The sequence below is a fragment of the Zea mays genome, chromosome 8 (genome assembly GCF_902167145.1).
Source record: "Zea mays cultivar B73 chromosome 8, Zm-B73-REFERENCE-NAM-5.0, whole genome shotgun sequence".
NCBI lineage: Eukaryota > Viridiplantae > Streptophyta > Magnoliopsida > Poales > Poaceae > Zea > Zea mays.
In genome coordinates this window covers 159,342,065-159,357,448 of record NC_050103.1, presented here as the reverse complement: position 1 = coordinate 159,357,448, position 15,384 = coordinate 159,342,065, and positions in this window count along the sequence as shown.

Below are 15,384 nucleotides of genomic sequence, written 5' to 3'. Positions count from 1 at the left end.
GACGAGTATCACAAGGTGAGCGGCTTGGACAATGCCAAGCAGATTTGGGACACCCTAAAGATCTCTCATGAGGGAAATGATGTCACCTTACTCACCAAGATGGAGTTGGTGGAGGGCGAGCTCGGACGATTCGCGATGATAAGGGGCGAGGAGCCGACACAAACATACAACCGGCTCAAGATCCTTATCAACAAAATAAGGAGCTACGGAAGCACGCGATGGACGGATCACGACGTCGTCCGCCTAATGCTAAGGTCATTTACCGTTCTTGATCCTCACTTGGTGAACAATATTCGTGAAAATCCTAGGTACATCAAGATGTCGCCCGAAGAAATTCTTGGAAAATTTGTGAGCGGGCGAATGATGATCAAGGAGGCGAGGTACGTGGACGACGCGTTGAATGGCCCAATCCATGAGCCTCAACCCATTGCTCTCAAGGCAACAAGGAGCAAGGAGGCGCTACCCAGCAAGGTGGCGCAAATTGAGGCGGCCGGTCTTAATGATGAAGAGATGGCCCTCATCATCAAAAGATTCAAGACGACACTAAAGGGTCGCAAGGGGCAGCCAAGCAAGACTAAGACCAAGGGAAAACGATCATGCTTCAAATGCGGTAAGCTTGGTCATTTTATTGCTAACTGTCCCGACAATGATAGTGACCAGGAACACGGGAGCAAGAGGGAAAAGAAGAAGCATTACAAGAAGGCAAAGGGCGAGGCACATATTGGAAAGGAGTGGGACTCGGATTGCTCCTCCTCCGACTCCGACAATGAAGGACTCGCCGCCACTGCCTTCAACAAGTCATCCCTCTTCCCCAACGAGCGTCACACATGCCTTATGGCAAGGGAGAAGAAGGTGAGTACTCGAGACTCCACTTATGCTTCTTCTAGTGATAATGAGTCTAGTGATGATGATGACATAGACTATTCATGCTTATTCAAGGGCTTAGATAAATCTAAGATAGATAAAATTAATGAATTAATCGATGCCTTGAATGATAAGAATAGGCTTTTAGAAAAGCAAGAGGATTTGTTGTATGAAGAACATGACAAATTTGTAGAAGCACAAAAATCACTTGCATTAGAGATTAAGAGAAATGAAATGCTTTCTTGTGAGGTGTAGAGCATGTTGTGTAGAGCATAAATGATGATTTAAATGCTAAACTAGAAAGATCTAGTAAATCAACATCTTGTGTAGAGCATGTTGTGATTTGCACTAGGTGTAAAGATTTTGACACTGATGCTTGTAGTGAACACCTAGTCTCAATTTCAAAACTTAATGATGAATTGGCTAGTCTTAATGCCCAACTTAAGACTAGCAAAAGTGAATTTGACAAGTTAAAATTTGCAAGGGATGCCTATACAATTGGAAGACATCCCTCAAATAAGGATGGGCTTGGCTTCAAGAGGGAAGCCAAGAACTTAACAAGCCATAAGGCTCCCATTCCCGCCAAGGAGAAAGGGAAGGCCCCTATGGCTAGTAGTGTGCAAAAGAACCATGCTTTTATGTATCCTGATAGGAGACAAACTAGAAACGCTTATAGGAGTTATAATGCTTATGATGATTTTGACTCTCATGCCATGTTTGCTTCTAGTTCTTCATATGTGCATAATAGAAATGTTGGTAGAAGGGATGTTGTTCATAATATGCCTAAGAAAAATGTTGTTAATATTCCTAGGAAAGTTAATGAGCCTTCTACAATATATCATGCTTCGAATGCTTCCTTTGCTATTTGTAGAAAGGATAGGAAAATAGTTGCTAGGAAGTTAGGGGCAAAATGCAAGGGAGACAAAACTTGCATTTGGGTCCCTAAGGATATTGTGACTAACCTTGTAGGACCCAACAAGAGTTGGGTACCTAAGTCCCAAGCCTAAATTTGCCTTGCAGGTTTATGCATCCGGGGGTTCAAGCTGGATTATCGACAGCGGATGCACAAACCATATGACGGGGGAGAAGAAGATGTTCACCTCCTACGTCAAGAATAAGGATTCCCAAGATTCAATTATATTCGGTGATGGGAATCAGGGCAAGGTAAAAGGGTTAGGTAAAATTGCAATTTCTAATGAGCACTCTATCTCTAATGTGTTTTTAGTAGAGTCTCTTGGATATAATTTGCTATCGGTTAGTCAATTATGCAATATGGGATATAACTGTCTATTTACAAATGTAGATGTGTCTGTCTTTAGAAGAAGTGATGGTTCACTAGCTTTTAAGGGTGTATTAGACGGCAAACTTTACTTAGTTGATTTTGCAAAAGAAGAGGCAGGTCTAGATGCATGCTTAATTGCTAAGACTAGCATGGGCTGGCTGTGGCATCGCCGCTTAGCACATGTGGGGATGAAGAACCTTCACAAGCTTCTTAAGGGAGAACACGTGATAGGTTTGACTAACGTGCAATTCGAAAAAGATAGACCTTGTGCAGCATGTCAAGCAGGTAAACAGGTGGGAGGAGCACATCACAGCAAGAATGTGATGACCACATCAAGGCCCCTGGAGCTGCTGCATATGGACCTCTTCGGACCCGTCGCCTATCTGAGTATAGGAGGAAGTAAGTATGGTCTAGTTATTGTTGATGACTTTTCCCGCTTCACTTGGGTGTTCTTTTTGCAGGATAAGTCTGAAACCCAAGGGACCCTCAAGCGCTTCCTCAGGAGAGCTCAAAATGACTTTGAGCTCAAAGTGAAAAAGATAAGGAGCGACAACGGGTCCGAGTTCAAGAACCTTCAAGTGGAGGAGTTCCTTGAAGAGGAAGGGATTAAGCACGAGTTCTCCGCTCCCTACACACCACAGCAAAATGGTGTGGTAGAGAGGAAGAACAGGACGCTCATCGATATGGCGAGGACGATGCTAGGAGAGTTCAAGACCCCCGAGTGCTTTTGGACGGAAGCCGTGAACACGGCTTGCCACGCCATCAACAGGGTCTACCTTCATCGCCTCCTCAAGAAGACGTCGTATGAGCTACTAACCGGTAACAAACCCAATGTATCTTACTTTCGTGTATTTGGGAGCAAGTGCTACATTCTAGTGAAGAAGGGTAGAAATTCTAAGTTTGCTCCCAAAGCTGTAGAAGGGTTTTTATTAGGTTATGACTCAAATACAAAGGCGTATAGAGTCTTCAACAAATCATCGGGTTTGGTTGAAGTCTCTAGCGACGTTGTATTTGATGAGACTAATGGCTCTCCACGAGAGCAAGTTGTTGATTGTGATGATGTAGATGAAGAAGATGTTCCGACGGCCGCTATACGAACCATGGCGATTGGAGAAGTGCGGCCACAGGAACAAGATGAACGAGATCAACCTTCTTCCTCAGCAACAGTGCATCCCCCAACTCAAGACGATGAACAGGTTCATCAAAAGGAGGTGTGTGATCAAGGGGGAGCACAAGATGATCATGTGATGGAGGAAGAAGCGCAACCGGCACCTCCAACCCAAGTTCGAGCGATGATTCAAAGGGATCATCCCGTCGACCAAATTCTGGGTGACATTAGCAAGGGAGTAACTACTCGATCTCGATTAGTTAATTTTTGTGAGCATTACTCCTTTGTCTCTTCTATTGAGCCTTTCAGGGTAGAGGAGGCCTTGCTAGATCCGGACTGGGTGTTGGCCATGCAAGAGGAGCTCAACAACTTCAAGAGAAATGAAGTTTGGACGCTGGTGCCTCGTCCTAAGCAAAATGTTGTGGGAACCAAGTGGGTGTTCCGCAACAAACAGGACGAGCACGGGGTGGTGACAAGGAACAAGGCTCGACTTGTGGCAAAAGGTTATGCCCAAGTCGCAGGTTTGGACTTTGAGGAGACGTTTGCTCCTGTGGCTAGGCTAGAATCAATTCGTATCTTGCTAGCATATGCCGCTCACCATTCTTTCAGGTTGTACCAAATGGATGTGAAGAGCGCTTTCCTCAACGGGCCAATCAAGGAGGAGGTGTACGTGGAGCAACCCCCTGGCTTCGAGGATGAACGGTACCCCGACCACGTGTGTAAGCTCTCTAAGGCGCTCTATGGACTTAAGCAAGCCCCAAGAGCATGGTATGAATGCCTTAGAGATTTCTTAATTGCTAATGCTTTCAAGGTTGGGAAAGCTGATCCAACTCTTTTTACAAAGACATGTGATGGTGATTTGTTTGTGTGCCAAATTTATGTCGATGACATAATATTTGGTTCTACTAACCAAAAGTCTTGTGAAGAGTTTAGCAGGGTGATGACGCAGAAATTCGAGATGTCGATGATGGGCGAGTTGAACTACTTCCTTGGGTTCCAAGTGAAGCAACTCAAGGACGGCACCTTCATCTCTCAAACGAAGTACACGCAAGATCTGCTGAAGCGGTTTGGGATGAAGGACGCCAAGCCCGCAAAGACTCCGATGGGGACCGACGGACACACCGACCTCAACAAAGGAGGTAAGTCCGTTGATCAAAAAGCATACCGGTCAATGATAGGGTCATTACTTTACTTATGTGCTAGTAGACCGGATATTATGCTTAGCGTATGCATGTGTGCAAGATTTCAATCCGATCCTAAGGAGTGTCACTTAGTGGCGGTGAAGCGAATACTTAGATATTTAGTTGCTACGCCCTGTTTCGGGCTCTGGTATCCAAAGGGGTCTACCTTTGACTTGATTGGATATTCAGACTCCGATTATGCTGGATGTAAGGTCGATAGGAAGAGTACATCGGGGACGTGCCAATTCTTAGGAAGGTCCCTGGTGTCATGGCATTCTAAGAAACAAACCTCCGTTGCCCTATCCACCGCTGAGGCCGAGTATGTTGCCGCAGGACAGTGTTGTGCGCAACTACTTTGGATGAGGCAAACCCTCAGGGACTTTGGCTACAATCTGAGCAAAGTCCCACTCCTATGTGATAATGAGAGTGCTATCCGCATGGCGGAAAATCCTGTTGAACACAGCCGCACAAAGCACATAGACATCCGGCATCACTTTTTGAGAGACCACCAGCAAAAGAGGGATATCGAAGTGTTTCATGTTAGCACCGAGAACCAGCTAGCCGATATCTTTACCAAGCCTCTAGATGAGAAGACCTTTTGCAGGTTGCGTAGTGAGCTAAATGTCTTAGATTCGCGGAACTTGGATTGAATTGTAGCATACATGTGTTTATGCCTTTGATCATGTTCATTCTGCATTTTGTTGCTTATTGTGGTGCTCAAGTTGTACAAACACTCCCTGGACCTCACAAGTCCGTTGCAAAGTGATGCACATGTTCAGGGGGAGATGTGTTACAACTTGACCCTTTGAGACTAACCATATGCTTGAGTTTGCTGGATTTAGTCTCGAAGAAGAATTGAAAGGGAAAAGGTGGACTTGGACCATGAAAGACTTCCACTGCACTCCGATGAGAGGGTAACTTATTCCAAGTTCATCTCATGAACTCTTATTTCCATTTGCTCTTAATTGAAGATTTTGGTGAGGCAATGGGGTTAAAGGGCCAAGATTGATCCCGTTTTGGTGTTTGATGCCAAAGGGGGAGAAAATAAAGGCCAAAGCAATAAATGGATCAGCTACCACTTGAGAAATTTGAAAATAGTAGAGTAGAGCTCTTGGTTTGTCAAAACTCTTTTATTGTCTCTTTTGTCAAAAGTTGGCTTCTTGTGGGGAGAAGTAGTGATTATGGGAAAAAGGGGGAGTTTTTGAAATCTTTGATCAATCTCTTTTGGAATGACTCTCTTTATGCTTCAACATGTGTATTTGACTTAGAGATAGAGATTTGAGGTTGATTTGCAAAAACAAACCAAGTGGTGGCAAAGGATGATCCATATATGCCAAAATTGAATCAAAATAAATTTGAGTTTTATTTGAAGTGATTGTGCACTTGTTCTAGTTGCTTTATGTTGTGTTGGCATAAATCACCAAAAAGGGGGAGATTGAAAGGGAAATGTGCCCTTGGGCCATTTCTAAGTATTTTGGTGATTGAGTGCAAACACAAGTGCTTAAATGAGAATCTATGCCCATGGATGAACAAAGTGCAAATCACAAGTAAAGGTATGTTTCTAAGCCTTAGTACATTGGTTTTGTGTACTAATATACTTGTCTAAGTGTTAGAAACAGAAAGGAGAAGAAAAGAAAAGAGATGGAAAAAGACGTGGCTGTGTACAGCCAAGACTCAGTTCGGTCTGGAGCACCGGACTGTCCGGTGGTGCACCGGACAGTGTCCGGTGCGCCAGACTGACTCGGGCAAACTGGCCGCTCTCGGGAATTCGCCGACGGCGTACGACTAAAATTCACCGGACTGTCCGGTGTGCACCGGACTGTCCGGTGAGCCAACGGTCGGCCGGGTCAACGGTCGGCCGCGCGATCTGCGCGAGACACGTGGCCGAGCCAACGGTCGGAAGGGGCACCGGACTGTCCGGTGTGCACCGGACATGTCCGGTGCGCCAACGGCTCCCAGATCTGCAACAGTCGACAACGGTCGACAGCGCTGTTTATGGAAAGAAATCGGGCATCAGACAGTGTCCGGTGTGCACCGGACTGTCTGGTGCACCCGACGACAGAAGGCAAGGATGGCCTTCCAGATTTGCTCTCAACGGCTCCTAGCTGCCTTGGGGCTATAAAAGGGACCCCTAGGCGCATGGAGGAGTGACCCAAGCAACCTTAGAGCATTCTTGATCATCCACACTCAGTCTTTACGCATTCGTTTGTCATTCTAAGTGATTCGAGCTCTGTTCTAGTGAGAAAGTTGAGATAGTCTTTTGAGCTCGATTCTTGGTCGTGTGTGTGCGCATTTTGCTGTGGATTTGTGTGCGTTGCTTCTCTCCCTTACTCCGTGCTTCTTTGTGAACTTCAAGTGTAAGGGTGAGAGACTCCAAGTTGTGGAGATTCCTCGCGAACGCGATAAGAAAAGAAAAGCATAACACTGTGGTATTCAAGTTGATCATTGGATCACTTGAGAGGAGTTGAGTGCAACTCTCGTCCGTTGGGACGCCACAACGTGGAGTAGGCAAGTTTTGTACTTGGCCGAACCACGGGATAAATCACTGTGTCTTCTCTGTGTTGAACTTCTTGTGATTATCATATTGTGCAAGATCTTCGCTCTAGCCACTTGGCATTAACTGTGCTAACGCTTAACAAGTTTTTGTGGCTATAAGTTGGAATTTTACAGGATCACCTATTCACCCCCCCCTCTAGGTGCTCTCATAATGGCACGCAGTTCACTGGGAAGAAGTTCCTGGACTTCTGCGAAGACCACCACATCCGTGTGGACTAGGCCACCGTAGCTCACCCAATGACAAATGGGCAGGTGGAGCGCGCCAACGGTATGATTTTGCAGGGACTAAAGCCGAGGATCTACAACGACCTCAATAAGTCCGGCAAGCGGTGGGTGAAAGGGCTACCCTCGGTGGTTTGGAGTCTGAGGACGACGCCGAGCCGAGCAACGGGTTTCTCGCCGTTCTTTCTAGTCTATGGGGCCGAGGCCATCCTACCCACGGACTTAGAATACGGTTCCCCGAGGACAAAGTCTTACGACGACCAAAGCAACCAGACCAACCGAGAAGATTCGTTGGACCAGCTGGAAGAGGCTCGAGACGTGGCCTTACTACACTTGGCGCGATATCAGCAATCCCTGCGACGCTAGCACGCCCGAAGGGTTTGGCCCCAAGGCTTCCAAGTGGGAGACATGGTACTTCGGCTGCGACAAGACGCCCGAGGGCGCCACAAGCTTACTCCTCCCTGGGAAGGGCCCTTCATCATCGCCAAGATTTTGAAGCCCGGGACATACAAGTTGGCCAACGATCAAGGCGAGGTCTACAACAACGCTTGGAACATCCAACAGCTACGTCGCTTTTACCCTTAAAATGTTTCAAGTTGTTCATGTATCTCGCTTTCTTTACATGCATAAATAAAGTCTAACCGTCAAGGAAGGATCAGCCTTGCCTCGGTAAAGCCCGACCCTCCCTCGGGTGCTAGAAGGGGGGAACCCCCTCTGCGTCAAAAATTTTCCTCGGAAAAGTCTTTTGCCAGAACGTCTTTCGTGCTTTTCGACTGCGTCGATAACAGAATCCTAAAGACGAGCGAGAGAGACCTTGAACAGCAAGGCCGACCGAGCCGAGGGACTCCTACGCCTCGGGGATACGGATACCTCACTCATCACCTTCTGCGAAAAGTAGCTCACGCTCGGATAAGCGATTCTGCTATCGAACAAGTCCTAACGCTCGGAAACTTTTCTGCCAGAATGACTTTCGTGCCATTTCGACTGCGTCGATAACAGAATCCAAAAAACGACGAGGGACCACGTAAGCGGCAAGGCTGACCGAGCCGAGGGACTCCTACGCCTCCGGGATACGGATACCTCACTCATCACCTTCCACGAAAAGTGACTCACGCTCGGACAAGGGATTCTGCTACCGAACAAGTCTTAACACACGAAACGAGAGGAAAGAAAACGCAGCTTTATAATCCGACGATTAAATGTTTAGGCCTCAGCGGCCGCGAAAAACATACACATGCTTAGAAACTGTTCTTGCAGGCTCAGACATCGGCAGGGGGAGGAGCAGCACGCTCGGCGTCATTTACACCCTCGGCAGAATCTGGCCCGGCCCCAGGCGGCGACACGGGCGGAAGGACCTCCACCTCAAAGGAGGAAGCCAGCGCCGCACTTGGGCCCTCGACAGCTGCGTCAAGCCTCTGGACCTCGGCTAAGGCAGCCTCCTCATCGTCGGGTAAGCAGTACCCCTCGCTAACCCGCTCCAGATCCACGTCGTAGTGGGAAGCGAGAACGGCGAAGGCCCGCCTGACGCCATGGTGCAGCGCCCCGCGGAGTCTGTTGCGCACATGGCCGCCCAAGGCCCGCAGATGACTCTGGGGGGAGCTACCCGAGGGGACGTCGTCGAGGTCAAAGGCCTAGCAGAAAGCCGAGATAGCCTCCGATATGGCCACACACTCGGCCTCCTTCTGCTCGGTCGCCTCGGCAAGCGCCTTGCAGTTCTTGACGGCCTCGTCAAGAGCCGTCTCGAACCCTACAGATAGCAGGATAACTTCCTTCAGACGAAAGAAGAAGAGTGGAGACAAAAACAAAGTCGCAAAGCGGACAAGGCATACCTTCGGCCCGGGCACGCTGCTGCGAGGCTTCGGCTTGGGCGGACTGGGCGGACCCGACGGCCTCGGCCAGGCTCTCCGCAAGGGTCCCGGCCCGAGCGGACGCCTCGGCTAACCGCTCTGTAGCCTCAGTCAGCTGACCCCTAAGGGCCTCAGCCCGGCTCACGGCCTCGGCAGCTTGGCTCCGAGATTGGTCCCGCTCGCCGATAGCCTGGCCAAGCTCCATCTGCCGCTGCCGCATCTCCTCGACCTGGGAAGCCACCTGCTCCCGGGCCGACAAAGCCTCCGCTCGTGCCGACACCGCCTCCGACTTCAGCTCATTGCAGAGCAGCCGAAGATCCGCCACCTCGGCGCTCCGCTGGGCGAGGCGCTCATTGGCCTCGGTAAGCACGGCTCGCTGGGACCGCAGCGAATCCCAGACGTCGCTCTCACGGTGGATGAATAGCGACTTGGCGGTGCTCACGTCCGCAAGTTCCTAAGGAGGGAAAAACAGGATATTATGAAGAATACCCTGGTCACGCAAGGTATACATCTAAATCCTTACCTGGAAGACCCTGGGAACGTCCCTGGAAAGGATCTCCATCGTCGACCGAAGCGACCTCATCGCCGCCTCGGTATACTCACGGAAACTATCCCGGAACCTCTCCTCCAGCTCATCGTTGAGGGAGAGGAAGGGTTCCGAATCTGAGGTGGCGTGGCTCCAGAACAGGAGCGGCTGCCCACCCCACTCATTGGGGTTGAGCTGCACGGGGATAAGGCCGCTGCTCTCCAAGACGGGCCACGGCTCTACGCGCCCCTCGACCAAGGCGTCGGGTCCCCCTGCAGTAGATGCATCGGGCACCACCGCCGTCGACGTACTGGGCCCCTCCTCGGCAAAAGTGGCAGGCCCCTGATCACCGACCTCGGCAACGACGGCCGCCCCCTCCTCTTGGCCGAGAACGGAGAGGTCGGAGATGACCACGGGCGGCGGCGCCTCAACCATCCCGACGTCGACGGTGACGGGTGGCTTCACGGGCGAATCAGCGACGACCCCGGCAGGAGTCGACGCCGACACCAGCAACAAGTCAGCCGGGCCCGGGGCCGCGGCCACATTAGCAGCCTCCCCCGGCGTGATGGCCGCTCCAACATGGGGGTCAGCCTGGGAGGCTTGCCCTATGGAAACTCGCGCCGCCTGGGCTCCCCGCTAGAGAGCACCTTGTGCGGAGGCCAACCAACCGGCGTGGCGCGCCGCAGCACCGGCCGTCGAGGCCGGCTTCGTCTTAAGAGCCTTCGTGGGGGCCAGACCAGCCAAGCCCTGCCTTCGCTTGCTGAAAGAGAGAGACGACAAGTTCAAGACACACAATGAAAGAACCAAAATAGAGGTATCCTCAGATACTTACCCGCTCCGGGGCAAAGCCAATCGTGCCTGTGGGGAGGCCCCTCGGGCCCCTGTCCTCGCAGGCACTGCCGAGGGTTGCCCCGCCGCCGGCTTCGGCACCATTTCCGCCTCGGATGCCCGAGGCACCGAGGGAGCGGCCTGCCCAGGCGTCGTCTTGACGGCCGAGGGACCTACCTCCTGCGCAGCCAGCGCGCGCACCTGCTCTTGGGGGACAGGCGGATCGGCCTGACCCCCCGGAGTCACAACAACTGTCTCGGCCAAGGGGTCAAGTACCCCCTCGGCCTGCCTCCGCTCCTCGGATTGGGACCTTGGTGTCCTGGCCCCAGGCACTGATGGTGCCATCCCACTTGGAGGTTGGCTCGGCGACCCCTAGCCTAGCCTCGGTTCCAGGCTGAGGCCAAGTCGGGCCGCCATGTCGTCGTCTTCGTCGTCGTCATCATCATCATCATCATCATCGTCAGGCGTCTCCGGCGACGACTCCCTCGGGATCCCATCCCTCACCTGCCTCCAACGACGCTTCTCCAAAGCTTCCCGAGCTAGCATCCTCTCGTGAGCTCGAGCCTTTTCCACGTCCTTCTTCTCCTTCTCCTTCTCTGTGGCAAGCCTCCGCGCGGCTCGGTCCACCGCGTCCTCTGAAACCGGTGGCCTGACGGGTTTATAAATCCTCAACCCCTAGGGACGAACAAAAATCCCAACAGTAAGAATCAAAGGCGTAGAGAACTCGGCGCAAAACAGAAGGAGGATCGGACACTTACCAGGGACACATACCCACGGTCGGGATGCATCGCAGGCTGGCTAAGGGCGCCGGCATCCGACCTCTCTACCATACTTGTTACTCGCTTGAGGAGGTCGTCGGCGGAGAGGGAGGTCGAGGACATCCACGAGTCCTCTGAATCGACCCCCGGCCTCATCTCCGCGAGCCGCAACCGCCGCTCAGCTAAAGGGAGCACCCTCCGACGATGGATAGCGGCGACGACCCCCACAGCGGTAAGGCCAGCATCTCGTAACTTCTGCAAGGCCTGTAGAATAGGTTGGAGCTTCTCCTGGTTCTTGCGCGTGGCCCCCCAACACCAGTTAGTGTCGGCGTTGGTCACCACTCGTTGAGAAAACGGCGGAAGCATCCCGCCGTCGTTCCGGAGATAAAACCACCGGTTCTGCCACCCCTTGTTCGAAGATGCAAGGGAGGCAGGGATGTACTGCTGCGCGTGCCTCGACCTCAGCTAGAGGGTGCAGCCACCGGCCCGCACTGCCATATGGACCTTCTTCACCTCCGTCATCGCGGCGAAGAACTCCGCAGAAAAGAGATGGGTCCACAGGTCCCAGTGAGGGTCAATCCCCAAAAAACCCTCGCAAACCACCGCAAAGATGGCCGCTTGCGCGATAGAGTTGGGGTTGAAGTTATGCAGCTCCACCCCGTAGTGGTGCAGGAGCGCCCGCATGAAGCGGCTCGCTGGCACTCCAAAACCCCGCTCATGGAAGGGGACGAAACTGACCACATACCCCGGCGGCGGAGTCGGGTCAGCCTCGCTCGCGGGGGCCATCCGCTCCGGTTGCGGCCCATCGGAGAGGGGACGGAGCAGACCATCGGCAACGAGGGTCTCTAAATCCTCCACAGCGACGGTGGAGAAAGGCCACGGGTCGCGCGGCGGAATGACGGTCACCTTGTCAGCCATCGCCGAACGGAGGTGGTGGAGGCGGAAGGGATGAGGTGCGTGGTTTCCTTTTCTCTGGCTACTCTCTTAGGTTGCGGAAACCAAAGCAGAAGGCAAGCGCAAATGGCAGGGTAAAGAACCACCACCGGCCCCTCTTTCGGGTATATAAAGGCCCGGGCGAGATCCACCCAAAGCTTCGCCCGAACCCGTCGCGAAATTCAAACTCGAAGGTGAAACGGCCTTTCTGTTCCTCGAACGGCTCGCGCACGCGCAACAGACGCCCCGCGAATCGCCCGTCCCATCGCATTAACTCCTTGGCAGGGCAAGCGACACCTCCGGCAGGAGAAGCGGGCGCCATTTCACCTCCGTCATGATGACCGCGTCAAAAAAGGTGCGCCGCCTTATTTAAATTCATATCCTTTTCCTTTTCCTCTCTCTCTCTCTTGCCACAGGGACCGGGAAAGAGGATATTCCGAAAAGGATCCTTCCCAGCAAAGGAAAAGGGCACCGAGCCCTCCTACTGATCAGGGGTTCGAAGGTTGCGCCCTCCGAGGTTCGACAACCGCCCCAGAGCACTCGGGCTCCGTGCCCTTTACTGATCAGGGGTTCGAAGGCTGGCCCCTCGGAAGGGTTCGACAGCCGCCCCAGAGCATGCAGAGTCAGGGATGACCCTGGGTATGTCCGTTACATGGCCGAGGCTCGGGCTACGCTCCCGAGGTACCCTAGGACATTTCCGAGACCGGCGGGAACAATTTTGTAACAGAATCCCACTAGAGGGAGGCATCGAGCCCTCGGACCCTATCGAATGGGTCCGGGTCCGGCAAATCACCTGCATGTACTTTTGGAGCGCGCCTCTGGGCCACTAGCCGACCCTTATCGAACGGGGCTCAGGCATCCACTCGGATCACCCGTTAGCAGCTCACTGGAAACACCATGTTCGGTGCCCCTCGAGGGTAACATGGCGCTTTCCCCCCTTCCTCCTTGCGGAAAGGCGACGCAGGGGCGTACCATAAAAGTCTAGACGGTCCTTGATCGTCCTCTCGCTCCGTGCAGAGGCTCGGGGGCTGCTCTCGCACCAGGCTACGGCCGAACCGTTGACCACATCAACAAACCAGCGTGAAAACTCGGAGCCTGACCATACACCCGGGCTACGACCAGGCCGCATGAGGAAACAACAAGGCTGTCCGAGGCATCGCAAAAAGAATTAAGACCTCAGAGGAGTCAAACCACTCCTCTGAGGCCTCGGGGGCTACACCCGGCGGGTGCGCTCGCGCGCACCCACCGGAATAAAATATAACCGAGAAGGGCTAGGTCCCCTCGCAAAAATCCAACAGAACCTCCAAGCGAGTGCCCGCACTCCCTTTGAGGCTCGAGGGCTACTGTCGGGTACCATAATTAGGGGTACCCCCAATGCTCCTTAATCCGGTTGGGAAACATCTTCAGAACAAACCATACACGGCTGATAAAGCGCGGTTCAAGTCAGGGCCTCGTCTACCAAGGGACGCGACCTCATCCGAGCCCAACCTCGGGCGAGAACAGTAGTCCCGGACGGATTCACGCCTCGCCCGAGGGTCCCCTCAGTCAGCAGATGCACCCTCGGCTCGCCCGAGGCCTAGCTCGGGCAGACTTTGTCATGCAGCGACCTTGGCCAAATCGCCTTACCAGCCGACCGTATCGCATGCGCATTTAATGCGGGGATCGCCTGACACCTTATCCTGACATGCGTGCCTCAGTCGGCAAGGTCGGAGTGACTGCAGTCACTTCGCCCCTTTACTGACCGATCTGACAGGAAAACAGCGTTGTTCGCCCCGCTCCGGCAACTGTGCCAACCACTAGGGTAAAACCGAGTCACGATCTCTCACGAGTTTGGCCTCGGGCGCAACAGGGAGCTCCGCCTCGCCCGACCTCAGGCCTCGGCCTCAGCCTCGGCCTCGGGAGAAGATCTCTGCCTCGCCCGACCCCAGGCCTCGGCCTCAGCCTCAGCCTCGGGAGAAGGTCTCCGCTTCGCCCGACCTCAGCCTCGGCCTTAGGGGAAGTCTCCGCCTCGCCCGACCTGGGCCTCGGACCGACTACGCTACAGGGGATACATCATTACCCTACTCCTAGCTAGCTGCCTCAGGCTACAAAGGAACAAGACCGGTGTCCCATCTAAGGTTACTCCGGTAACAGGTAATGATGGTTCCCCGCGTGCGCCCATGACGTCGGATTGCTCTCAACCCCCTACGGAAGCAAGGAAACGTCAGCAGGATCCATGCCACCCGACAGCTGTGCTTCTACAGGGCTCAAGGCACTTCACTGACGGCCACGTTAGCTTGTGTACAGGGCTCAAGGCACTTCCCCGCCAGCCAAGTTAGCACATAGCTACACCCCATTATACAGCTGGGCATCTTCTTGTATCTATAAAAGGGGATGTTCAGGGCCTTCCTAAGACACGTTCAAGAGGAGATACGTTCACGTTGACACACGTTCAGGTGGACATACGTGGAGAGACTTGGACATAGTGGGAGGCGGGGCAGACGAGACAGACAAAGACGGACCAACGCAGGGACTCTCTCTCTCTCTCGCTCTCGCCCTCGCTCTCTCGCGATGCTTGTAACCCCTACTACGAGCACCCCGGTGCGAGATAACATAAGCCTCATTTTCCCTCTTGTGTTCCATCTTGCATCAACCCATCTGGGCAGGGACACGCAGCAACAAATTTACTGGTCGGTTGACGGTCCTTGCGGGTCCGAAACGCCGACAATATTTGTTACAAATGATTTGAGAAAAGGTGTGAGTTTTCAAAAGAAAATACTTTTCAAAATGTGTATGATGAAGGGTTTTCACCCTTAACACCTTTGAGTAGGGATGATCAGGGACTCCCTGGTTTAGGGGAGGGCCTAAGGTGATGACTCAGCTAGTTTAGGTGTGAGTAGAAGGATTGTCCCCTCATATAAGGACCGGTTTGTCATCCTTCACTACATGTACTCATGATAAGTACAACCACTCGAGACTGTATGGGCAGTCACTCAATCTGAACTCGTACGGTCCAACCCTAGGGTTATGAAGGCTGGGGAGCACCGGGAGGATAAGGAGGGGGAATGTTTTGTCCGGTTTGGACATGGCGGTGGCCTGACTCCTTCTGGTATAACCGTTAAGGTTAGGACGTGCGAGGAAAGAAAGAGATTCGGATTCAGATCTCATTGGCCATGAGATCGCAGAGCCAGACTAGTGGGTAAAGTGTACCCCTCTGCGTAGAGTTCAAACCTATTCGAATAGTCTGTGTCCACAGGAATGGACGAGTCTGGTGTGGTATGACAATTAGTGTTTTGTTTT